Source organism: Pseudophryne corroboree, chromosome 2 (assembly GCF_028390025.1).
Source record: "Pseudophryne corroboree isolate aPseCor3 chromosome 2, aPseCor3.hap2, whole genome shotgun sequence".
Classification (NCBI taxonomy): domain Eukaryota; kingdom Metazoa; phylum Chordata; class Amphibia; order Anura; family Myobatrachidae; genus Pseudophryne; species Pseudophryne corroboree.
The window spans coordinates 528,269,139-528,282,855 of NC_086445.1; the positions used below are offsets into that span (position 1 = coordinate 528,269,139).

Consider the following 13,717-nt stretch of genomic DNA (forward strand, 5'->3'; position numbering starts at 1 on the left):
AAAAAAATAGTCGACACAAAGAAAATGGTCGACACACCATTTTTTAAACTTGTTTGGTGTTTTTTTTTCTGCCGTCACAGCACAATGGAACCTCAATTAGTGCACCATGCCCCCTCGCATGGTAAGCTTCGCCCGCCATGCTTCGAGCTTAATATTCCCAATCGTAGCCCACGTGGATGGGTAACGTATGAAAAAGTAGATTTTATTTAAATTAAAACTCATGTCGACATTTGTCAAGCATTTGGACCTGTCGACCTTCTGTATCTGTCAACCCGACCTTCTGTATCTGTCAACCATAAGAACTGTTGTCCATCTACATGTTGACCTAATGACTATGTCAACCTTTTGACCATGTCGACCATTTGGTGTTGACCTATTGACTGTCTACCTAGACACTGTAGATCTATTGGCCGCAAACCATGGCTGCTCACCCCTTTCTTTGTTGTTTGCAAACCAGAGTCTATTTATCAAATAACATTTGTGGGATATCCACTGAAACCCTCCATTTTCGGAGATAATCACAAATATGAAGGATTCCCTGGATGTTTCTATGTGCTGATGCATATGGTAGATATATGCTGCTGTCCCCAGTTTTTGATAGCAAAAGCAGCCCCCATAGCTTTCTATGGGAGCTGTTTAATTGGGGAAATTACCTGGTAGCTAACCCCATATACAGATGGCTTTAGCCATTGTAGCCTATAAGATATAGGGGGTTATTGAGGTGGAAGTGATGCGACCGCAATTACCCTGTCAGTAGCACCAGCGTGCATTTGCAGGTTCCGTCCTACACGTGTGCGGCCGCCCAATGCAATCAGTTCGCAATGGGTGCGAACGCCTCTGTTTGATTGATAGGCAGAGGCATTCGTGGGGCAGACGGGGGGAACCAGCCACTATTATTCCAGTGGGGGAGAGGTACAGATTCTTTTGGTTGTTGATGATATACTCTGTGTCTCTTGCTCTCTCTCTGTACATGTGTGTATATATATATATATATATATATATATATATTTCAATATATTTTTAATATTCTCTTCAGTATATCTTGATAAAAATATGATAAATATATTAAAATGCTGATACTTTAACCATATTATATATATATATATATATATATATATATATATATATATATATATGAGTATAGTGATGTAATTAAGCGCTGCTACCTAGTTAGCAAGACATATATACAATGAAATACTAATAAATGTATTTGTTTATTTATTAACAGTTTCTTATATAGCGCAGCATATTCCGTTGCGCTTTACAACTAGAACAACAGTAACAGAACAAAACTGGGTAAAAACAGACATAGAGGTAGGAAGGCCCTCGCAAACTTACAATCTATAGGGAATTAGGCATTGATACACAAGGATAGATGCTACCTATTGCATAATGGTCCACCAGATTGCTAGGTTCTTAATGGGCTGTATGATATGATCAACCAGCAATGTTGGCCAAGGGTCAGGAGGGTGTGAGAGTAAAGAAAGACAAGATATGTGATGTTATGTGCACTGTACAGAGAGGATGTAATTAGACAGGGAAGCACTGAAGGTTATGTGGGTGGGTCTGCAATTTGATAGGCTTGTCAAAAGAATAAATAAATGTGAAACAAATCAAAATCATTACACTTCCGCAATAGGGGGGCTGCTAAAAAAGTCCTCAGATACAGACTCTATTTCAAAGTCCACAATAAAATATACAAGGGGGGGAATTAGGACTCAGGGGCAGATGTATTAAGCCTGGAGAAGTGATAAAGCAGTGATAATGCAATGATAAGTGTAAGGTGATAACGCACCAGCCAATCATTACAGGTTTGAAAAATTACAGTTAGGAGCTGATTGGCTGGTGCGTTATCACCTTCCACTTATCACTGCTTTATCACTTCTCCAGACTTACAAGTAACTCCATATAGTTAGAATTCTAATACTTCCTATGCAACAGCAGATATCTCCATCAGTGAGGTGCATGCTTCCAGTGTAATAGGTTGTGGGTTCTAATTCTGGATATGATACTTGCAAATTAATTGTCAGAGAAATAATCAGCATTGGGAGGGACTAAGCAGATCTATGTAGTGTGTGGCTGGAACCCTACACAGATCTGCCAAGTTGCAATGGTTTTGTAGTAGCTTCATATAGTTAGAATGTGCAGGCTTACTATGCAGGAGCAAATGATATACATAGGGGGGGGGAGACACCAATATTTTTCTTGCCTCCGGGCAACTGGGACAAACTTACGCCACTATGTGTAACAGATAGTAAACTGGTGGTGTCTCCTGTGTTGTATGCCGCACTGTAGCATACCTCCCAACTGTCCCTATTTTTGTGGGACAGTCCTGTTTTTCTGGAACTGTCTTACCTGAGAGTCACAGTGTCCCGCAGGGGGGGGGGCGTAAGGGCTGAGTTGTTGGGAGACCGTCTCCCACTGTACAGCAGAGCAGCAGTGAATAGACGCTGTGGGCATGCGCACAGTGTCTTTTCACTGGGAGAAAGAGATAGGGCATGCCAGCTGCTCACAGAGTGCTGGGCAGGATCCCACTTTGGCGTGAAAATGGGGGCGTGGCCCGCAATTACCGCACCCACCGTAATTCTACACCCCCTGTCTAAGGCCAAGCCCCCTAATTTCTTTGTCCCTTTACAAAGTTGGGAGGTATGTGGTAGTTTGTACTGAAAAATCCCACTGTGTGTACCGTGAATATTGAAAGTCTGCTGCTTCTGTAAGTTTCCTCGACTGGATAGGCAAACACAGGCGCTATAACACCAGCCATATACAGTAGGTGAGGTGTATGTTACTCACCTGGAAGATTCTGACCTGCTAGCTGGTACAGGGAGCCTGACTTTCCGTGTTCTGTGAGCACAGCTGTATTAGCACAAATATCCCTCATATTAAATTATTATACAGTGGGATATATGGTATATATGGCCGATTCATGTGTTTGGCTCAGTCTCTTTATGCTTTCCTCTGTCTTAGATTGATTTTTGTCAATTCTGAGTGATCATCTTTTTAATGTTTTTTTCTCCTTTTCCCAGTGAGCCTGCCAAATTTGCTTGTATTGAGCCGCTGCTGAGATCAGGTTGCTGTAGAGGCAGGCCTGCATGTTAATCAAAAATCAATATTCCACTGTATTTTTTGCTGTTTGTTTGTTTGCTTTTGCATTAGAACAAGAGTAACAGTCTTAGGGGAAAAGCTGTATTTTCTTCTTATTCCTTTATTATATCGTCCAGCAGCTGTGTTGTATATACAAAAGGTGGCCAGATCTCCCATTAAATAAATGAAAACTTTTAATAAAAGTAGCAAATACAACTAGAATGTAGAACAGGCTTTAAAATAAAATATGTTTATAATAACCTGGATACGTATTGAGAGTAGGACTACTGTAGTGTTAGCAGTAAAAAATACTGTTTTGTATTATATTTTTCACACACACACACACACACACACACACACACACACACACACACACACACACACACACACACTTTATAGTATGTATATATATATATATATATACTGTATGTATGTATACATTGAAAGCAAATAGAAAAAGCAAACGGAAGGCAGCACTCAGAAGTCCATACCTACTGGACACATAAATATATAATCCATATAAATCTCAAATCCATACATAAAAGGACACTACAGTACAATTGGACGACTAGATAAAATATAGTAGTACCAGTATACAATGCTGATATAAGACATACAACATGCAACATAAATATGTCCTCCTAATTCTGAAACTTGTGGTGGAAGATATCAGTTATGTTCTACCATAATGTCTAAAGGCCTCTATACATATACATATGTAACGGATTGTTGCAATTCAATATTTCGTATTTCGGGATTTGTCAATCCCGACCTAAAAGTGATTGTGATTGGCAAATCAGGGATTTTTATCATGCAGAATTTCTCTGTGCCCCATGTTGATGTTGATCATCGATTGCCGTTTCCAGTTGCCGAAACAGATCAGATTAGGGAATCAGGGGGAAAAGTGCCTAAGATATCTGGGCCCCTTTAGTGTTCTTAGGTCCTAATTCATGTTTGTATGGAATTGCACAGCCACAAGGAAGAAGCTGTGCAACTCTGTGTAATTAAAATTCAAATGCTTCCTGCACACAACTGCGAGATCCAAGTGCTGCATCTGAGGAAGCAGCCTTGGATCACCATCGGTCACGATTCAGAATGTTTTTAGGCACTGGTTAGCCCACGTACGCTGAAGCTTACTCAGGCTTGCGTAAGATCTGAACAATCGGGCCTGGTAAGTCTTGATTTCAAAATGTGGGCAATACGCCCCAGTTTTGAAGAACAGTGCCGGATGCCGCCTCCTAAACATGACAGAATTTTAGAAATGCTGTGGCTGACTGGGGCTGTGTGCAATATCGCAAGACCCACTCTGCACATGCGCATAATAGGCTTGCGCCTGCGCAGACCGCACACCATTGGATTTTTACACAAACCATCAGGTTTATGTACCAATCCGAGTTAGGCCTTATTGTATACAGTAGATATTCCAAAAAGAGTCTGATCAATCATTATGTAACATGACATATAACCACAGAAGTCTTATTAGCTGCTGTTCAATATGAAGATGTAGCGGACATATTTTTAACCACAGAATTCTCTCTTGTGGTATCGCTTCAGTCATCCATGTATATTAATGCAAGCAGGTAAGTATGATTCGCATAGTGTGTTGACCAATGCTTTCCAGATGGCGAATAGAAGGCAGTGTGCTACTCCAATGCTCCTTCCGTAGGTGCTGGTATAGAGACGTCATGTGCTGCTGATGGCTCTCTAGAATGGGTTTTCCAGCAAACTTGACACACCGTGTTTGTATGCAATGCCGATGTTTTTGCAGCAGATCGATTATCAGCAGACTGTGCATGTGCCACGATCACACTGCGCCCTTCGCAAGGTACTTTGGAGATTGCACTGACATTTTACTCACAGGGTGATTGAGAGGAAAGGACTGCTTGGGGGAGTTAACATGGGAGTGGCAGAAAAAATGCAGGAGCTGTAGGCATTACTGGGAGGAGGCATGGCTAGGCTGGGACATCCCGGGACCATAGCCATGCCTTCTCCCAGTAATGCAACTGTGAAGGAGAGACAAACTGCTAGGACAGAACAGAAGATAGGAGGAGTACACATCACCCTGTGGTAGCAGACTGTTCTCAAAGGAGATTCCGCCTGCAGAGATCCGGAGGTAAGCGCTCCCCCGCACCTGCGCCTCTGTCATATTGGGGGGGGGGGGGGGGGGTGAGCTTCTCACTTGGCACCACTTGCACACCCCTAGTCATAGTCCTGATACATACATATGAAAGTGTGGCATGAGTAATATTACTGTACATCTGTTCTACAGTACATATATACTAATGTAAATTTGTACAGCTGTTACTGTATATTATATTATATTATATTATAACAGACATGTATTTTGTTTATATTTGTATAAAAAAAGGATCTAGCTGTAGTATATTTTGTTTCTCCTGATACCATTTATTGATTGCTGCAAATCCATTGCTAGATGTGGGGTAGACTTCCACAGAAATATTACAGTGTGCACTGAGTTCCTTTTTTAACAAAGTCATTACAGCTCACCAACCTAAACAACATGTGCAATATTTTGGTTTAGTTCCTGCATAGAACACAATATTTCATGATAAAAAGCAGCCAGAAATGCACTGGGCTCTTTTACAGTATATGGAAGCAGTAACTCATACACAAGCTGCGAGGCTCTAGCTCTGTTGTCTATTTATGTCGGGTTTTTTGTCTCCTAATTTGCCTGGGTATTGTACTTATTAAAACAAAACGAAGTTAAGTGAAGCTAAAGATTGTAATGAAATCCAGCTGTCAGGCAGGGAAACGATTTAAATAAAATTACCGCTTTGCACAAGACAGTAGGATATACGCTGTAGCTTAGAAATCTTTAAAAAAGTAATAGAAGATTAACAGAATGCCATCACAGAGCAGAAACAGTGATACTGTAAATAAATTACATTCCCATACATTACAAGTACAGTACATTACACACATTACAAAAACATATTAAAACAAGAATAGCGTATGAAATAGAACCTGTGTATGTATCAACATGATTAGCCTAGACATCTTCACTTCCCACATACAAAGGTAATGGGCAATCTGTCACAGTAATTCATCTTAATAAAACAACACTTTTTTTAATGTGATTTCTGCATAAAATATGGTCAGAAGTTGATGTATTTAAACTGATTCCTGGGATACTTAGCTACTGGGCTGGCGCATTGGTATGCACAATATTAACTTGGTGGACTTTTGTGCACTATAATGCTAAATAGCATTGGGCCCCTACTGATATGCCTGCCCTGTGGGTACTGTCTGGGGGGCAATTGTAAATAAAAGGTTATAAAAGTATTAATATTTGCTGGTACCCTTATAATCAATATAATGATTTCCTAATGTATGTCCTGTCTCCTCAATGCTCTGTCCATGCAATGGCTTCCTCTGTGAGGGAGACGGAACAGACTCTAGACGGCTGCCTGAGAAGAGGAGGACCCCAACCTGGACGGGGTAAGTATGGGAGCAGGAGGGGGGGAGTGTGGTGTGACAGAATGTAGGATGGGTGGGGGGTGGAGGGGGGTTACAGCAGAGAATGAGGATGGGGGAGGGCCTGAGGTCGCCTGGGAAATTCCTGGTCCCTACTAGTTTTATTAATAATAATAATAATAATAATAATAATATAATAATAATAATAATTTTACGCTAGTGCCACCATTAGAACAAAAAAAATAGCAGTGCCCCTATTAAAATAAATAATAAAATATTGCCTCTTTACAAAAAATAAAAATAAAATGCAGTTTACATAAAGTAAAAAAGTAGTTCCCACCCACCATAAAAAAAATGAAATAAAATAAATGCTAACTTAATTCTTTGTTCCTGGCTTTATTTAACATAATCCTAAAAGTCCCCACCATGCTATATGTTAAAATCAGGCTGTCCGGCTGAAAAAAGAATGCAAGAGTGTGGTTATATTAACTGATTACCTAACTAGTGTGTGCATGCCATGTGGGATGCTCTGTATGTTTCCAGAAACTTAGATCACATGAATGGTAATAATAATGCACAATAAGAACATAGTAGCAATTGGCAATCGACAGAGTCTTATTAGAAGAAAAGTGCTATATAAATATCATTATTATTTTTATTATTATTACTATAAAATATAGCAGGTATCTTTCTCACCAAGATAAAGATCCTGGAAAAACCCAGGTTGTGTGTTGTGTAAGTGAGTTGGCCCGGGTTATCTGGCACACCTTCCTGGCTATATCATGGGTTTGACTGCAGTATGAAAGGCGGGACCCTGGTTACTCAACCTGGGTTGTGACCAAGGATCCTCATTGGTTGGCTGGATGACTGTGCAGTGATGTAGCATTGTGATGACTCTGTTCCACAGAGCAACCACCAGTCTAATGTGAAAGGTTAAGACCCGGGATTTCCCTACAATCAAAGAGCAGCATGGAATGTGGACAGGTGAATCCCAGATTAAACCCATGGGAGAAAAGAGTATTAGCTAGCTGCATAGTAGTGTAGGTCTATATACCAGGCAAATCCGTACCCAAAGTAACAGAGATTGGCTGTGTGCCAGTTGGATCACTCCACACATGGCTTAAAAGAGACTCAAATTTTAATAAGTACAAGGGTCATAAATGAGCGAGAGGAGGATATACTGTATCTCAATTTTAACAGGTGAACCCCTTTAAATGGATTATTGCTATAATCATTACTTAAGGAAAATGGCCATGAGCTGAAACCAGTCTTACACTTTAGCCTTTGATGGGTCACAAAGGATTATTGTTTTGCAGTAATTATTTTCTTATTTCAACCAAGCATTTAAACAGTATTACACCAGAGGACAAGTTGGAAATGAATGTAGTGAAAAGGATATTACATTGGAATTGAATGATAGCTCTATAGAGTGGAGAGCATAATCCTGTGGAGATAAATGAAATATTTATTGTCCTTCTTTCTCAAACACACTCAAGTTACTAGAGGACACATAAAACAGTGTGAATATGGCACTACCTTAACTGCCTAAGTAGGAAGCTGTATAAATATTTCACAGACTGCTATATTAGACTAAATCTATAAAAAAAAATTGCATCCCAGACTAGACAATACCTTAATATACAATGTTCAGCATCAAATCAATGGAAACTGGGAATCATTGTTAAAAAGAGTTTTGAAAGAGTGGAAGATCTGAATGTATATCATGGTCCTGATTCTTTCTGAGCTACATGTAATGCAGTCACAATTCCAGACGCTTTTGGACACATTTATGCGATGCACCACACCTGAGCATCCGCTCATGAGTGCTGACATAAATGTTTTCTACATCTGCACTGGCCTTAGCCTTGGAGCAGGAGATCTGACTGAATCTGCATATTCTCAGATCACAATAGGACTGTGTGCACACATCCACTACATGCCCATGACAAATATATGCTATGTGTGAACGCCTCATTACCACCTGACTGCCAAACTGTAACACCTGTCCTTCAAGTAAGACGCAACCAAGCTACGTTCAGATCATCATCATTCATAGGTACTTAAGATGTGTATGCATCTCGTGACGTATATATAGTTCGTTAGAAATTGCTCCAACTGTCCACATTCAGAATTATAACTCAGAATGAGGCCCTATGTGTGTAAATACAATTGGAGCTATGTCCAGTACGGACTTGTGTGCTGCATAATTGGACAGAACTGGTAGGCCAGATCTCATGCTAAATAATCATCGGTTGTATTATGCACAGATGGTGCGAGACCATGGCCATTATCTTCTGCTGCCAGTCCTGATAGACATTTCACTAATACCAGCCTGTAGCACCTTTTAGGTTCTAGATGTCATTAAAGTCCAGTATTTGAGCACTGCAGGCTATAAAATAAAAAGTATTACTATCGTAAGTCCAAATGTGTTAAGAATAGAACAACTTTGATAGGATTAACTTTAAGCAGTCTATCACCAAAGGTCAATATATAGTCACATTTGTAAAAAATATACTTACAATAGTTGTTCTTTGTAGTGAATGTTTGTTCCCTAGAAGTTCCTTGACCATTTTACTACATACTAATGATGAAATAGGAGCAACTGAAGATAAAAATAGAAATTAGAATATATAAATATATGTATGTGTGTGTGTATATATATATATATATATATATATATATATATATATAATGACACTAATATATTTCAGTTAGTACAAAAAGCTTAATTTCAGATTTCAATAAGGATTGTTTGCTGCCCAGTACCTCAGAACCTCTGCTGTATCCATCCTGAGATGATAATAGCAATAGGATAGCCATTACTGTCATTGTTAATAGGCTTCCCCATGCTTTCCATGTTTATGCCTTTACCAGAGAGCCCAGCAAAAGCTTCTCTCCCTTTGGTAAATAGGGCACTGGCGTATTTATAATGGGTGCAGTGTGTACAGTGCACACGGCCCCCAGGGTCCAGGGATGCCCACAATGCACACTCTGTGCCCATTATTTTTAGTACTTACCCTCCGGAATCCTGCAGCGCAGCAGCAGCGCAGAATCACTGGAAAAATGGTTTTGCGCATGCGTAGTAGAAAAATCACTGGGAAAATGGCAGCTGCACCATTTTCACAGAGATCGGCGCATGCGCTGTAGACTCTGGGACAGTGCAAGGGTCCTCTAGGGACCCTAGTGCACAGAGATAATCACTGCCGGCTACAGGGGAAGGGACCAAGACGGATCTTGCAAATGGGCTCCTCCTCTCTAGAAATGAACCCTGAAATAGGGAGATTATTACTAGACACGTCAGCTTAAAGTTGGCTTTAAATGTGGATTCTAAGATAGCACATTGACATCTTTTTGAAATGTCTTGAATTTTATTTTTATTAATATCATGAAATTATCTCATTGATTGGATTGGGCCAAACAAACCTGGGCTCTAGTGCAGCATTGTGAATTGTTTTCATGCCTCTGGCAGGAGGGGAGAAATTTCATTGCAAATTGTGATTACTGATGACAGAAGTATGTCTGCAAATTTACAGCATCAGCAGGGAACCCCTTTCCTCTAGTTTCAGGCAGTCTCTGGAAATAACTAAATGTGCATTAAATTGAATTAAGGGTACTGTAGCAAGGAAATGCATTTATGTCAGTGCTAACTTAAGCAGGAACAATGGAAGAATGGCTTACATGTGATTTCATATTATTATTCTGCATGTTTAATTAGAAATCAGAACCGATGTAAATGTTATTGTAAATCAAAGGGGAATGGAGCCCTCAAATACATTCTGTACTTCCCCAAGCAGATGAGAAAATGATGCAACTCCTACCTCAGGCACTGGTGTAATGTCAAATGTCAAACCACTGTACTTCATTCACTCAGTGCAGGGTTCCTTCAGTGCTATTTCCGTTTCACATCAATGGTCATTGCAACTTCTATATAGTTAATTGAGAGTGTCTCTTTATCATCCCGTTGCCCTGGAGCTAACCGTGGAGTTGACGGCTCATTAACCACTTGCCTGGCATGGTCGCATCAAATGCGACCATGCCTGCAAGTGCTCTATCTGACCTGGTCGCACAGGATGCGACCAGTCAGATAGAGAGTGTTAGCAGCGGCAGGGAAGAGAACATCCCTCCGCTGCTGCTGTAAGAGGGACCGGAAGGTCCCTCTGCCTCCCTGCACTCTCCCCCTGTGTCTGCCGTGCTGCCGATCACTGCTGATCGGTCAGCACGGCAGGATCCCCCCCCTCCAGCGGCTGTAGACAACGGCAGCCGCTGGGGAGAGTAAATGAACCCTCCCAAGCCTCCCCCAGACCCCCTCTGTATACCTGCAGGCTGTCCCGGCTTTCAAAATGAAAGCCGCGATGGTCGCGATGTTCCCGATGGTCGCGATGCTCCCTATCGATGTTTAAATGTTTGGAAAAATATATTTTTAAAAAAATGTATATATATATATATATATATATTAGAACAGGTAGTATGAGCGCAAATAACAAGGTAAAAGCTTTTTATATATATATATATAAATATATAAAAAGTCCCGTGGAACTACAAGTCCAAAAATGGACAAGGAGCAATGTTCCTCAAACTCACTGACAGCCAATATTATTTGGTGGAGGAGACTTGTCAGTGCGCACTTCTGGGATTTCCAGCTGTCGCTTCCCCAATGTTACCCGATCCCGAACGGGTGGTAGTCCTGCCAAGAAATTGAAGAAGCAGGGAGAGCCAATAGTGCATTAAAAGAGTACAGCAATTTCATTTAAAAAGTCCAAATCGGTAACAAGTAAAAACCCGTACCATAAAAGGCGGTCAAACCACCGCTCGTATAACCAGAATATGATTTACCCCACCGTGCAAACCAGCATTCTCAGTTCCAAATCCAAACGTCAGACCACGCCCATACGCGTTTCGTCATTCGACTTCGTCAGTAGGCCTGGTCTTTTTTATTCACAGCAATTGTATCAATCCTTAAAGTTGGATGTTGGTTCTTAAGTCCCAAATCATTTGGGATAGGGTTAAATTCATGTTCTTCACCTAATTCACTTATAAAAAAAAAAAAACAATTTCGGAGTGGTTTTCGGCGAAATAAATCGTCAGTTAAGTGGTTAAAGACAGCTTTGTGCAGCACATGGTACTAGTAGACAAGGCAGTCTGTAAACTTGGGATGATGTGCTCCCATAGCTGGGAGTAAGATGTATCCAGTTACGTACTCATTCATACTACCGTGTGAGAAGAAACATGTACTGTAACTGCTTGTGTGGTCAATACAGCTCTTGCATTGATTAGTGACACAATAACAGTAAAAAGTGAGAATTTTAGAAAAACCCTTTTTCTTAAACAAATTCCAGAATTGGAAAAGGCAAGCGTGTTGTAGAAGACATTGGTTGGTGAAATAACAGGTGAGGTAAGCTATATGTATTCCACACAGATAGGGCCCTAGTTGGTATCAAAATTAATGAGTGTTGTGAGATAGCAATGCTAATCACTGTGCGACTGTGCTGTATAGCCAGATTAAAGGAGGGTCACCCCGGTCCCCCCTCTGTCAAGGGCCCCCCCGGCCAGAGCACACTAACATCACTAGAACTCCCCCTTGCGCAGCAGCAGAACCAGACAGCAAGAATGCAAGCAGGACCGTGCGCAGTGTAGGAAGAAATACAGGAGCATCAGGTTTCATGAGACAACGATGGAGCTTCCTGAGCAGAGAAGAGATAAGAGGGAAGGGGGGAAGGGGGGGAAGAGAGCTGTAAGTGACCCAGGGATCCCAGCTTCTCCTCCTTCCCGCCAGGTTAACCTTTTATCTAATGAGAGCATTCAGGTCTAGAGATACACAAACACACACACAAACAGTCCTTCTGAGTCCTGTCCCAGTGTGTAAGCAGTACAGAGGCTGCTGCTATTCTTGCATGTGACAATTTTATTTTTCTATGTGTATTTTAAGGTTGTCTTTGTTCCACTACAGAAAACTTTATAAAATAGTTGTCTCTCAATTAGTTGGAGCTATAAACAGTGCCCAGGCATTATTAAACTATTAGTTTAAATCTAATATACACCATTGGTTTACATGTAATATACACAATCCAAACCTCCCAACATGGCTCATTCCAGGAGGGACAAAATGCTCTCTACCTGGACTTCCCACTTAAGATATGATTGCAATCACCTCTGTTGAAATACCTTTCTCATCTATTAAATAGTTCAACACAGGTGACGTCACGCCAGTTGTGTAGCTAGCTAGATAGACAGTCAGATAGATTTAAATTTTTTGGTTTATTTTTTTATCAGTTTCAGGAGATGTAATGGGTGATTAAAGTGACTACTTTGGGTCAGTCACTATGTACTCTGTCTGTTAGGTGGCCACAGTTACTGGACAGGGCCGGTTCTAGACCTTGTGGCGTCCAAGGCGAAAGTTTCCTGTGGCGCCCCCTCAGGTAAAACAGAGTTTGCGTGCACCCAAAAATAGGGACGTGGCTTATTCATAGGGATGGGGCATGGCCACAGTTGTCCCCCTGTACTTGTGCCTCCCTGTAGCTGTGCGCCCAGTAGATGTGCCCCCAGCAGCTGTGCCTCCTGTAGCTGTGCCCCCAGTAGATGTGCCCCCAGCAGCTGTGCACCCTGTAGCTGTGCACCCTGTAGCTGTGCACCCTGTAGCTGTGCCCCAGTAGATTTGCCCCCAGTAGCTGTGCCCCCTGTAGCTATGCCCACTGTAGCAGTGCCCCAGTAGCTGTGCCCCCAGCAGCTGTGCACCCTATAGCTGTGCCCCCAGTAGATTTTCCCCTAGTAGCTGTGCCCCTTGTAGCTGTGCCCCCAGTAGATGTGCCCCCTGTAGCAGTGCCTCCTAGCTGTGCCCCCAGTAGCTTTGCCACCTGTAGCAGTGCACCCAGTAGTTTTGACCCCTGTAGTTGCTCCCCCTGTAGCTATGCCCCAGTAGCTGTGCCCCCAGTTGATTTGTCCCAAGTAGCTGTGCCCCTTGTAGCTGTGCCCCCAGTAGCTGTGCCCCCTGTAGTAGTGCCCCCAGTAGTTGTGACCCCTGTAGTAGCTCAACTTGCAAACAACAAAAAAACAAAACAACAATACTTACCAGCCCCGCTACTGCTTCCGGACCGCTGCTGTACTGTCCTCCATCTCCGGCCCCCAGCTCCTCTCTATGGAAGAGACGTCATGATGTCTCTCCCATAGCAGCGCTGCACAAACACTAGAGGTCAATTATGAC

At 41.8% G+C, this 13,717-nt stretch overlaps 1 protein-coding gene across 3 annotated transcripts in view; it reads left to right on the forward strand.

Annotated features, from left to right (window-relative positions):
• LOC135033722 (CUB and sushi domain-containing protein 2-like) overlaps nucleotides 1-13,717 on the forward strand; it is a 1,450,369-nt gene that overhangs the window by 837,729 nt on the left and 598,923 nt on the right. The window lies entirely within an intron of this gene.